Below are 12,397 nucleotides of genomic sequence, written 5' to 3' on the forward strand. Positions count from 1 at the left end.
AAATATACAGAGAGAAAAAGAGGGAGAGAAAAACGAACAAGTCATCCAAAGTATGGAGATAAAACAGTATTCCTAAGGCACGTGGCAGTCTTAGAAAATACAGAAGCTCTAACCAACTTAAATTATTTGTTGTTTTTCCTCGCTCAGTCCACAAAACTGTACAGTGACACAAATGCTGTATTGCAGATAGATCTTTCAAGTAATTCCAGTCCACACCGCTGTATCAGCCGGGGGTGCAATTATTTTCTTCCTCAGTTTCCAGGTGAGATCCTAAAATGTGGTTAGCTAGTTGCTCAAAGCCTCTATTTTAAAATGCACTTGGGCGGATTGGTTCAAGATGGCTGAGAAGAAAGAAGTGTGCTCACTCCCTCTTGCGAGAGCACCGGAATCACAACTAACTGCTGAACAATCAATGACGGGAAGACACTGGAACTCACCAAAGAGGACACCCCACATCCAAAGATGAAGGAGAAGCTACAATGAGACAGTAGGAGGGGCACAAGCACAATAAAATCAAATCCCATAACCGCCGGGTGGGTGACTCACAGACTGGAGAACACTTATACCACAGAAGTCCACCCACTGGAGTGAAGGTTCTGAGCCCCACGTCAGGCTTCCCAACCTGGGGGTCCAGCAATGGGAGAAGGAATTCCTAGAGAATCAGATTTTGAAGGCTACTGGGATTTGATTGCAGGACTTCGACAGGACTGGGGGAAACAGAGACTCCACTCTTGGAGGGCACACACAAAGTAGTGTGCACATTGGGACCCAGGGGAAGGAGCAGTGACCCCATAGGAGACTGAACCAGACCTACCTGCTGGTATTGGAGGGTCTCCTGCAGAGGTGGGGGGTGGCTCTGTCTCACTGTGAGGACATGAACACTGGCAGCAGAAGTTCTGGGAAGTATTCCTTGGCATGAGCCCTCCCAGAGTCAGCCATTAGCCCCACCAAAGAGCCGGGTAGACTCCAGTGTTGGGTCGCCTCAGGCCAAACAACAGGGAAGGGACTCAGCCCCACCCATCAGCAGTCAAGTGGATTACAGTTTTACTGAGATCTGCCCACCAGAGCACAGCCAGCTCTACCCACCACCAGTCGCTCCCATCAGGAAACTTGCACAAGCCTCTTAGATAGCCTCATCCACCAGAGGGCAGACAGCAGAAGCAAGAAGAACTACAGTCCTGCAGCCTGTGGAACAAAACCCACATTCACAGAAAGATAGACAAGACGAAAAGGCAGAGGGCTATGTACCAGATGAAGCAACAAGATAAAACCCCAGAAAAACAACTAAATGAAGTGGAGATAGGCAACCTTCCAGAAAAAGAATTCAGAATAATGATAGTGAAGATGATCCAGGACCTCGGAAAAAGAATGGAGGCAAAGATCGAGAAGATGCAAGAAATGTTTAACAAAGACCTAGAAGAATTAAAGAACGAACACCTAGAAGAATTAAAGAACAAACAAACAGAGATGAATATTACAATAACTGAAATGAAAAATACACTAGAAGGAATCAGTAGCAGAAAAACTGAGGCAGAAGAATGGATAAGTGACCTGGAAGATACCTGGAAGTGAAAATAACTACCACAGAGCAGAATAAAGAGAAGAGAATGAAAAGAAATGAAGACAGCCTAAGAGAACTATGGGACAACATTAAACACAACAACGTTCACATTATAGGGGCCCCAGAAGGAGAAGAGAGAGAGAAAGGACCTGAGAAAAATATTTGAAGAGATTATAGTTGAAAACTTCCCTAAACATGGGAAAGGAAATAGCCACCCAAGTCCAGGAAGTGCAGAGAGTCCCAGGCAGGATAAACCCAGGGAGAAACATGCAGAGACACATAGTAATCAAATTGACAAAAATTAAGCACAAAAATTATTGAGCAACAAGCAAAAAATGACAAATAACATACAAGGGAACTCCCATAAGGTTAAAAGCTGATTTCTCAGCAGAAACTCTACAAGCCAGAAGGGAGTGGCACGATATATTTAAAGTGATGAAAGGGAAGAACCTACAACCAAGATTACCCAGCAAGCATCTCATTCAGATTTGACAGAGAGATCAAAAGCTTTACAGACAAGCAAAAGCTAAGAGAATTCAGCACCACCAAACCAGCTCTACAAACAACTGCTAAAGGAACTTCTCTAAGTGGGAAACACAGAAGAAAAGGACCTACAAAAACAAACCCATAACAATTAAGAAAACGGTAATAGGAACATACATATCTATAATTACCTTAAATGTGAATGGATTAAATGCTCCAACCAAAAGGCACACACTTGCTGAATGGATACAAAAACAAGACTGATATATATGCTGTCTACAAAAGATCCACTTCAGACCTAGGGACACATACAGATTGAAAGTGAGGGGATGGAAAAAGATATTCCATGCAAATAGAAATCAAAGGAAAGCTGGAGTAGCCATACTCATATCAGATAAAATAGACTTTAAAATAAAGAATGTTACAAGAGACAAGGAAGGACACTACATAATGATCAAGGGATCAATCCAAGAAGAAGATATAACAATTATAAATATATATGCACCCAACATAGGAGCACCTCAATACATAAGGCAAGTGCTAACAGCTATAAAAAAGGAAATTGACAGTAACACAGTAATAGTGGGGAACTTTAACACTTCACTTACACCAATGGACAGATCATCCAAACAGAAAATTAATAAGGAAACACAAGCTTTAAATGACACAGTAGACCAGGTAGATTTAATTGATATTTATAGGACATTCCATCCAAAAGTAGCAGATTACATTTTCTTCTCAAGTGTGCATGGAACATTCTCCAGGATAGATCACATCTTGGGTCACAAATCAAGCCTCAGTAAATTTAAGACAATTGAAATCATATCAAGCATCTTTTCTGACCACAGCTCTATGAGATTAGAAATCAATTACAGGGAAAAAAAACATAAAAAACACAAACACATGGAGGCTAGACAATATGTTACTAAATAACCAAGAGATCACTGAAGAAATCAAAGAGGAAATCAGAAAATACCTAGAGACAAATTACAGTGAAAACACGACAACACAAAACCTATGGGATGCAGCAAAAGCAGTTCTAAGAGGGAAGTTTATAACAGTAAAAGCCTACCTCGAGGAACAAGAAAAATCTCAAATAAACAATCTAACCTTACACCAAAATGAACTAGAGAAAGAAGAACAAACAAAACCCAAAGTTAGTAGAAGGAAAGAAATCATAAAGATCAGAGCAGAAGTAAATGAAATAGAAACAAAGAAAACAATAGCAAAGATCAATAAAACTAAAAGCTGGTTCTTTGAGAAGATAAACAAAATTGACAGGCCATTAGCCAGACTCATCAAGAAAAAGAGGGAGAGGACTCAAATCAATAAAATCAGAAATGAAAAAGGAGAAGTTACAACAGACACCACAGATATACAAAGTTATACAGATATACAGAGCATCCTAAGAGACTACTATAAGCAACTCTATGCCAATAAAATGGACAACCTGGAAGAAATGGACAAATTCTTAGAAAGGTATAACCTTCCAAGACTGAACCAGGGAGAAAGAGAAAATATGAAGACCAATCACAAGTAATGAAATTTAAACTGTGATTAAAAATCTTCCAACAAACAGAAGTTCAGGATCAGATGGCTTCACAGGTGAATTCTATCAAACATTTAGAGAAGAGCTAACACCCATCCTTCTCAAACTCTTCAAAAAAACGGCAGAGGAAGGAACACTTCCAAACTCATTCTGTGAGGCCACCATCACCCTGATACCAAGACCAGACAAAGATACTGCAATAAAAGAAAATTACAGACCAATATCACTGATGAATATAGGTGCAAAAATCCTCAATAAAATACTAGCAAACAGAATCCAACAACACATTAAAAGGATATACACCATGATCAAGTGGGATTTATCTCAGGGATGCAAGGATTCTTCAATATATGCAAATCAATCAATGTGATACACCATATTAACAAATTGAAGAATAAAAACCATATGATCATCTCAATAGATGCAGAAAAAGCTTTTGACGAAATTCAACACCCATTTATGATAAAAACGCTCCAGAAAGTGGGCATAGAGGGAACCTACCTCAACATAATAAAGGCCATATACGACAAACCCACAGCAAACATCATTCTCAATTGTGAAAAACTGAAAGCATTTCCTCTAAGATCAGGAGCAAGACAAGGCTGTCCACTCTCGCCACTGTTATTCAACATAGTTTTGGAAGTCCTAGCCACGGCAATCAGAGGAGAAAAAGAAATAAAAGGAATACAAATTGGAAAAGAAGAAACAAAACTGTCACTGTTTGCAGATGACATGGTACTATACATAGAGCATCCTAAAGATGCCACCAGAAAACTACTAGAACTAATCAATGAATTTGGTAAAGTTGCAGGATGCAAAATTAAGGCACAAAAATCACTTGCATTCCTATACACTAATGATGAAAAATCTGAAAAAGAAATTATGGAAACACTCCCATTTACCATTGCAACAAAAAGAATAAAATACCTAGGAATAAACCTACCTAGGGAGACAAAAGACCTGTATGCAGAAAACTATAAAACACTGATGAAAGAAATTAAAAGTGATAGAAACAGATGGATAGATATACCTTGTTCTTGGATTGGAAGAATAACATTGTGGAAATGACTATACTACCCAAAGCAATCTACAGATTCAATGCAATCCCTATCAAATTACTAATGGCATTATTTTACAGAACTAGAACAAAAAATCTTAAAATTTGTATGGAGACACAAAAGACCCCGAATAGCCAAAGCAGTCTTGAGGGAAAAAAATGGAGCTGAAGGAATCAGACTCCCTAACTTCAGACTGTAGTACAAAGCTACAGTAATCAAGACAGTATGGTACTGGCACAAAAACAGAAATATAGATCCATGGAACAGGATAGAAAGCCCAGAGATAAACCCACGCACCTATGGTCAACTAATCTATCACAGAGGAGGCAAGGATATACAATGGAGAAAAGACAGTCTCTTCAATAAGTGGTTCTGGGAAAACTGGACAGCTACATGTAAAAGAATGAAATTAGAAAGCTCCCTAACACCATACAGAAAAATAAACTAAAAATTGATTAAAGACCTAAATGTAAGATCAGACTCTATAAAACTCTTAGAGGAAAATATAGGAAGAACACTCTTTGACATAAATCACAGCATGATCTTTTTTGATCCACCTCCTAGAGTAACGGAAATAAAAACAAAAATAAACAAATGGGACGTAATGAAACTTAAAAGCTTTTGCAAAGCAAAGGAAACTACAAACAAGACGAAAAGATAACCCTCATAATGGGAGAAAATATTCAGAAACGAATCAATGGACAAAGGATTAATCTTCAGAATATATAAACAGCTCATGCAGCTCAATATTAAAAAAACAAACAACCCAATCCAAAAATGGGCAGACAACCTAAATAAACATTTCTCCAAAGAAGACATATATATGGCCAAGAAGCACATGAAAGGATGCTCAACATCACTAATTATTACAGAAATGCAAATCAAAACTACAATGAGGTATCACCTCACACCAGTTAGAGTGGGCATCATCAGAAAATCTACAAACAATAAATGCTGGAGAGGGTGTGGAGGAAAGGGAACCCTCTTGCACTGTTGGTGGGAATGTAAATTGATACACCACTATGGAGAACAGTATGGAGGTTCCTTTAAAAACTAAAAATAGAATTACCATATGACCCAGCAATCCCAGTACTGGGCATATACCCAGAGAAAGCCATAATTCAAAAAGACACATGCACCCCGATGTTCATTGCAGCACTATTTACAATAGCCAGGTCTTGGAAGCAGCCTAAATGCCTATTGACAGGCGAATGGATAAAGAAGTCGTGGTACATATATACAATGGAATATATACAATGGAATATTACTCAACCATAAAAAGGAACGAAATTGAGTCATTTGTAGAGACGTGGATGGATCTAGAGACTGTCATACAGAGTGAAGTAAGTCAGAAAGAGAAAAACAGATATATTTACACATATATTAACGCATATATGTGGAACCTAGAAAATGATACAGATGAACCGGTTTGCAGGGCAGAAGTTGAGACACAGATGTAGAGAACAAACGTATGGACACCAAGGGGGGAAACCAGTGGGGGGTGGGGCAGGCAGGGGTGGTGGGATGAATTGGGAGATTGGGATTGACATGTATACACTAATATGTATAAAATGGATAACTAATAAGAACCTGCTGTATAAAAAAGTAAAATTCAAAAATTCAATAATGAATAAATAAATAAACGGCACCATCATCCAGTTGCTTGGGCCAAACAGTAAAAAAAAGAAAGTTTAAAAAAAGACAAAAATTTAAAAATTCATAATACTTATTGGGCTTATGGGTAAATACCTTTTCTGATAACAAGACTCTGGTTCTAAGGTTGAAAGGTGCGTAAAACTCAGTAAAGAAATAATAGCAAATTGGGTTTGGTATTATCTCTTCCATAATGATTGAATTTGAGTAAGAAGCAGCTTGTTTTATTAAATGCTACTTTTAGAAGGATGGGAAAATATAAATCCTGAAAGCAATTTATAGATTTCACGGCACTGACGCTTTTCCTGGTTCTTCTTAGTTTACTTCAGAGTGACAGTGAAAAAATTTTGCAGGATCAACACTGTTACTCGATTTGCAGTTGACGGGTTGGATGTTTTTAAGTGTATCTACTGCTTTGGAGGAATTCGTGACCTACTTCAAAATTAGTTTTTCCAGTAAAGTCAACCGTTAGTGATTATCTTTGCCACAAATCTTTCTTTAGACGATTCCTGAAAGATAACATGTATATTAACTGGGCTTGCGTTATCTATTTTTTCTTTTTGGAATTATATCAACTAAAGCAAACAAAAATGTAACGACTTAAAAAATTAGGTGGACTTTTTCATTTGTGTTTGTATTTTTTTAAGTAAGTAGGTTACGTTATATTATTTCTCCAAAGCTCTGTTGTTATTTTTTTCGGTTTGGATTTTTTTTTTTTTTTTTTTTTGTAATTGACTCCGAACCTTGGCAAGCTGTAATTCATAATCAAATAAGTGCTTTATTTTATGCGTGTAAAAAAAAATAAAATACACTTGGAATTCAACTAAAGATAATTTCTTTTTTTAAATCACTTGTGGGGCGGCAGGGCCGAGGGGCCGAGAATCATTAGGAAAGGTTGGTTAAGAGTCGTTTGTGAGGGGCTGTGAGGCTCGTGGTCCTCCAGGTTGCCAGGCCCAGAAGTTAAGGCGGACGTCATGGTCTGTGAGGCTGGTCAGGTCTGTGAGGTTGGTGGGCATCCTGGGGTGGCTGAGCGAGGCCTTGGACAGCTCCGAGGCCGACCCCTATGGTGTCCCCGTCTGCAGCGCTGCCTCTGTCGACTTGTCCACACCCGTGTTTTCCCGCCGTACGAAGTTGCGCCTGAACTTGGCCTGGGCGTTCTGAGACGAGACCTGGAGGACCCGCTTGGTGAGGCCCGTCTTTTGCGCGAGCTGCTTCTAGTCCTTGGCATCGGGGTTGTGGTTAACGGCAAAGACTTCACGTTCCGAAGCTGCTGGTGCTTGAAGGAGTTGTGCATGCACTTCGTCTTCCGGCCGTTCGGGTACCTCTGGTCGCGGTCCAGGTGCTCCACATCGTTCTTGTTCCAGCTAAGTGCAGCGTTGTAGGTCGCCGGGTCCGCCCCGGGCCCGAGGCTCTTGCGCTTCCGCGGCCGCCCCTTCTGCACCATGCCTACGCTATTGTAGTAGGGAAGACCCAAAGGGTTGGCCCCCGCTGCACCCAACCCTGCGCTCTTGGCCACGTCGGCATGGTTGAAGTGCACGGGGTACTCGCCCTGCAGCAGCACCCCGAAGTGCAAGCGGCGTTAGACCAGTCTGTCCTTCGTGCGGAAGTGGTCACCCGTCGTCAGCATCTTGTTACACGTAGTGCACGTGAAGCAGTTGAGGTGATAAACCAAGTCCCGAGCTCACATCACCATATCCGAGGCCGAGATGCCTAGGTGGCAGCGGGCGCAGCGCTGCACGGAGAGCCGCTTATAGTAGTCTTCCTTGCAGTAGGTGCTTCCATCCTTGCTGAAACAGGTGAGCTCCAACTCCAGGTTGAGCTTGCACTCGCAGCACTTGAGGCAGCGCATGCGCCACTGCTTGTCCACCACCAGTAGGTAGTAGCGGTCGGAGATGTTAACCTTGCAACTGGCGCAGAGCGCAGCACGGTCACACTCCTAATGGACGGCATGGTCGTCTCCGTGTCGCCGCGGTCGATGGTGGAGCTGATGGCGGAAGCCTCGCTCTTGGCCCTGCAGTCCATCCCGTTGATGACCCTGTGCACTTCGGGGCCCGACCGGCTGTGGAACAGTATCGCGGGGGGACCGGCAGGGCCGGGGGCACGGCTCCTTCGCCTCCTGTTTTTAAATTTTAAAGACTTAAAAAATTTTACAGCCATTTTAGGTTCACAGCAAAATTAAAAGGAAAGTGCAGAGATTTCCCATATACTCCCTGCCCCGACACAAGCTCAGCCTCCCCCATTATCAACATCCTACACCAGAGTGGTACATTTGTTACAAAGGATGAACCATTCTTTTCCTTTGTTTCCCTCACTAAGCACTGTTATTAAGATGCATACATGTTGCTATATGTACATCCAATCCATTGCATCTAGTTGCTGTTCTCTTGTGTAATTTGTATATCTCCGCCTATTCATGAGACTGAAGGTGTTTTTCATGTGTTGTTGTTTTTTATAAGTTTATTTTTATTTTTGGCCGCGTTAGGTCTTTGTTGCAGCGTGCGGGCTTTCTCTAGTTGTGGCGAGTGGGGGCTACTCTTTGTTGCGGTGTGCGGGCTTCTCACTGCGGTGGCTTCTCTTGTTGCGGAGCACAGGCTCTAGGTGTGCGGGCTTCAGTAGTTGTGGCACACGGGCTCAGTAGTTGTGGCTTATGGGCTTTGGAGTGCAGGCTCAGTAGTTGTGGCGCATGGGCTTAGCTGCTCTGTGGGTTTTTCATGTGTTTTTATTTTTCTAGTATGAACTCCCTCAAGTACATACCGGTTTTCAGAACATGTAGAGACCAGGCATTCCAATGTCAGGTGTAAAAGTTTCTGTTGGCACAGGGAGGAAGGTCGACGGCAGAGACCAGCCTGGTAGGGGACAGAAACAGATGGGAGTAAAAGGATTAAAAATGATGATGAATCAGATGCACTTCACTTTTAGATTTGCCTGGCATCTGTGCTTCTTAGGCTAGTAGGCTTGGTCTCGGGTGTGGCTATTATGAGGGGAGGGGAACATAGTCTGCCCAGCATCTCAGGCTGGGCCTTGTGCTTCACAGTCACTTTCCAAAGGGCTTTTGTTGATGTTTTGTAGCAATTACAAGGAAAGAGCTCTAGAGTGTGAGGCCTCTGGGAAAGGCTAGAGCCCCTTTACATAACTGCTGGAAGAATCCCTGCTGATTCTGTTACTTCCCTTCACTCCCTTTCTAAGTGAACCTTCCTTTCCCACAGTCTTTTTCATCCTTACCCCTCTGTCTTGCGTTACATTTTAATTTGCTCCCTAAATAGTTTCTTTGCTTTTGATGCCACCTGAAACAAGATTTGTTAGGTCTCATAGGGTGTGCCACTCATATGATCACATACAACATTCTCTGCTTTCTCAAATATGTCATCTCGCCATATACCCGTGAGTTAAGTACAACAAATATTATTATTCCCACTTTACAGATTAGGAAAGCAAGGAACAGTGAAGTTGAGTTTAAATAGATATTTTTTTCATCCAACAAGAGCTTCTTGTTAGAAATTTACTCACTGTCTCCTGATAATACTTTAAAACTTGGCAAGTCCTTCCTAGTCATTTGTGAGATATGAATGATAGCAGTTGCCACGACATGGATAATGAAGGAATTTGCCTTGTGTATGATGTGCTTGCTTGTGTCTCGAGTTTGGGCTGCTTTGTGTAGTTGAGAGTGAAAACTTGGCAGTTTGGAAATCTGAACTACAGCCTCACTGATGACTAAAAGGGCCTGATGATCAAGTGTGCTAATTCCCTGGTAATGGAAGGGAAACTTATTCCAAAAGACCATGGAAAAGGCAAGGATCTGAGGCTCCTTCAGTTTGAACTGAAGGCTAAGCCCATGGGAATCTGTGTCTATTGCCTGGGATCCGGGAAGGCTTCCTGGAAAATAAGAAGTGGTTCGTAGGAAATGCTTTTAACACTTCCTTGGAAAAGGGCTGCATTTTATTCTTCGAGTAGCACAGGTTAAATTTTTTTAATAGCAATCTTCATTCCTTTGATTTTGAAGTAAATTACTCAGCAAGCCAACGCATGTCTTGTCATGCTCCAGAAAAATCAGGGGCCTTCCTAAATAAATTATCTACTGCATGTGAGATAAGACAATGGCTTTATCTTATTTGTCCTCTGTTTTAACTTACTGCGGCAATTTTCACAATATACACTTCGAACTCTGGGTGAGCTGAAATGTATCACTAAGAGAAATTATGGTGAAAAGTCAGGGACTGACCTTTTATTTTTCGTAATAACCCAAATGTAATAAAAGCCCCATGTAAAATAAGCCTGCAAGAAGAGATTATCTGCAGTAGCCTATGTTCAGTGTTAGAAATTCGAAATCAATTGCAAAACACAGTGGGAGTATGTCATTATAAGAAATGACAGCACAAAAAAAAAAAAAAAAAAAAGGAAAGAAAAGAAGTGACAGCTCAGCATAGTCCTGTGTTGAAATAAAAATCTCTTCTGCTGTCCTGCCCGGCCATGGAACATGCCTTTCATTCGAGATGGAAAAAAGGGAAGGCCCAGCATCACATTTGGTACTCAGTGTAGATGCAGCATAAATATTTGTCATCATAAGCAGATCTGGACTCCAGTATTTATTAGGTAAATTTTACAGCTCTGAATGTATCTATCTTATCATATCTTTAGACTCTGACCTCATGCTTAGTTGTTTCCATACGGAAGGTAAAAACTGGTAGGATGAATCCCCCATAACCAATGAAAAAAACTCTGCTGTGCATTCACTTAACATGCATTTAATGAATACTGACTTTATACCAGGCAGCAATCTGAATACTGGGGGTTTAAGGTGACTGAAACATAGCTTCTGTTTTGGAGGCTATTACATCCCATTGAACGGGATTGATTTGTATCTGAATCACGAGTACAGTAGGATAAATAGCATGAGAGGCTCATACAAAGTGCTTCAGGAACATAGAGGAGGGAGTGACTGACTTTGTCTGGACAAGTTCAGCAAAGCTTCACGGAAGTAGTGACAACTTAGGAGGCCTCTCAGGTGTAAACAGGATTACAGAGGCTGTGGAAGGAGCCAGAGGCATTGCTGGCTGGGTCAGTCCTGGGCGGGGCATCCAGAACCCTTGATCAGTCACATGGCATGCTTAGAGCACCCTGTTCCTTAGAACTGGTGTAGATGAGGGGGAGGTAGCAGAAGGTAGAGCTGAAATGCTAAGTAGGGCTCCATGTGTGATGGGTCTGAGTGCCGTCCCCAAGTCTGTAGCCTCTATCCTGCTCATCCTTTGACCCCCATTCTGATTGGCAGCACCAGGGGTAATATTTAAAATATTTAACAAGCAGTATGGCACAGATCAGATCGGTTGGAAGGAGGGGAGACCCGAGACCCTGTCCTGTGTCAGACCTTTTGTTGTTGTCTGCCAGCGTTCCCAGGGCTGCAGCCAGAACATCAGGGAGGGGGCCAGGACGACAGCCATTTACCAACCAGCTTGGAAGTATTTTTACTATTTTAACTGCCAATGCAGCTGAGTATCTGTCAAATGCTCTAAAAAGCAAAACTGATCAATTCCACTGCCCTGATTAAAACTTTTACAGGATGAAATCCCCTGCCTGCCTGATACTGGTGATCTGACCCCTGTTGTCTTTTTTGCCTCACTCCCCATCATCCCCTCGGGCACTTACTCCCCGGGGCCCTGGCTCACCTGTGGCAGCTGGGAAAGCCCCACAGACTAGCCCTGCACCTCGCAATGTGGTAGGTGCTTCTGTCGAACATTGATAGACAGATTAGCCTGGCATGTCTTCTTAGAAATGCAGTTGGGTTTTTGTTTGTTTGTTTGCTTGTTTGTTTAGGTAATGGCTTCGAATCAACTCCATTTCCTCAGTAAGGCAGAGGCACTTAACACTGATAGACACTTCAGATAGTGATTGTAATCAGTATTGGAAGAGTAGTTGAATAAATGAATGACAGACACATTTCATGTGCATTCAGGGTGGAATTTGTTACTGGGATCTTTGCATCCACATATTTAGTTTTAATGTAGTGTTGGTGACTTATGTCAACACAAACAGTATTCTTCTCATGTACCACTTGTAAATAAGGTGTTAAATATAAGTGGAGTTTGTAGAGCACCCAGA

At 41.7% G+C, this 12,397-nt stretch overlaps 1 protein-coding gene and 1 pseudogene across 2 annotated transcripts in view; one reads left to right on the forward strand and one right to left on the reverse strand.

The window, feature by feature from the left end:
• The window catches only part of FRAS1 (Fraser extracellular matrix complex subunit 1), a 458,507-nt gene that overhangs the window by 212,970 nt on the left and 233,140 nt on the right, over positions 1 to 12,397 (forward strand). The gene's annotated exons all lie outside the window — the stretch shown is intronic.
• LOC116754493 lies at positions 7,152 to 8,371 on the reverse strand (annotated as a pseudogene).

Source organism: Phocoena sinus, chromosome 5, assembly GCF_008692025.1.
Source record: "Phocoena sinus isolate mPhoSin1 chromosome 5, mPhoSin1.pri, whole genome shotgun sequence".
Classification (NCBI taxonomy): domain Eukaryota; kingdom Metazoa; phylum Chordata; class Mammalia; order Artiodactyla; family Phocoenidae; genus Phocoena; species Phocoena sinus.